Source organism: Rhagoletis zephyria, unplaced genomic scaffold (assembly GCF_001687245.7).
Source record: "Rhagoletis zephyria isolate East Lansing unplaced genomic scaffold, Rhagoletis_zephyria_1.1 Rzeph_scaffold_35771, whole genome shotgun sequence".
NCBI lineage: Eukaryota > Metazoa > Arthropoda > Insecta > Diptera > Tephritidae > Rhagoletis > Rhagoletis zephyria.
In genome coordinates this window covers 2,068-3,373 of record NW_016192826.1, presented here as the reverse complement: position 1 = coordinate 3,373, position 1,306 = coordinate 2,068, and the positions used below count along the sequence as shown (strand labels likewise).

The following is a 1,306-nucleotide window of genomic DNA, read 5'->3' as shown; positions in this document are numbered from 1 at the left end:
TTATTAAAATGAGTGGATTTTTGAAACCTTAGTAAGCATATAAAACTTGGAAATTAGTTATTAAAATTAGTGCTTTTAAACGGAATGTCATGCATATATGAATTTTAGCACAATTAACGCAGAACTTTGTCATATGTATAATATAGTTAAGAAAGAAAAAATTACCTCTGAGACGCTACCTTTCCGATGCAAAAAGAATTATCGAAATCGGTTGACGTGGTCCAAAGTTATGTGGCAACAGACAAAAAATAAAATAAAAAATAAAAAAAAAATAAAATAAAAAATCCGACGAACTGCTCCTCCTCCTTTTTTTGAAGTCGGTTCAAAACAAAACGTTTGTTTTCCATGAATATACACATGTCTATTTACACTTTTAACCATATATATTGATGAGTTAATCGGTTTGCCAATCTGTTTTTTTGATAAACCTTATCAACGTCAAACTCACACACTAGCACAATAGTGCCTTGCGCTTATGTGGTGCATTTGTCACCGCGCCTAGCATAGGTAGCGTGGCCGAGCGGTCTAAGGCGCTGGTTTAAGGCACCAGTCTCTTCGGGGGCGTGGGTTCGAATCCCACCGCTGCCAGAAGTTTTTTTTTTATTTAATTCTCTTAATACAAAAATATATATTATTTACTGGACAATTTATCAATACAGTGTGTCGAAAACATAAAACTGCACTTAAAAAAGATATATATGTACATATTTTGATAAATTTAATCATACTAATTTCATAACACTTGTTGCTCCATAGTTGCGAGATTGTTTATTACATATTAGTTTTGTTAATATCAATACGCCACTCAAGAAATTTGTTTTTTTTTTAAGTGGTGTTTTAAGACGATTTCCTAATTTTCTCTTTCTTTAGGGAACGTGGAATATTTCCTTGAACTGCAAAAGGCTTCACAAACTTTGAAACTTTTTCTGCTGGACAATAAATATTGATTTGAAAATATTATAAAAATTAGAAATGAGCAAAAAATTGTGAGGTTTTCATTACATAACCTCAAATATCGCCAAAAACCGTGTTTTTGGCACTTTGAGGTTAGGATATCACAAAATTCTAGTGCTAGAGCCATTTTTGGATTCAGTACCAAGAAACGTTGTGTTTTACTCAGGTACTTGCGAACTAGCATTTTCAACGCGAATTGAATTCAGCAAGGTGGGTTTGCAACTTCAGCTTTTTATCAATCATTGTTGAATTTTAGTGCATTGAAATTTGTATATTCTTGTAAATTCAGTGCTGTTTACAATTATTTCAAGTTTTAACTATCTCGGAGTAATTTTAGTTGGGAAAAAAGCAC

At 32.2% G+C, this 1,306-nt stretch overlaps 1 non-coding gene across 1 annotated transcript; it reads left to right on the top strand.

Moving 5' to 3' along the window:
• Window positions 1–506: 506 nt before the first annotated feature.
• On the top strand, window positions 507–588 carry TRNAL-AAG (transfer RNA leucine (anticodon AAG)). The gene has a single exon. It is a non-coding gene; the product is annotated as a tRNA-Leu (tRNA).
• The last annotated feature ends 718 nt before the right edge of the window (window positions 589–1,306 follow it).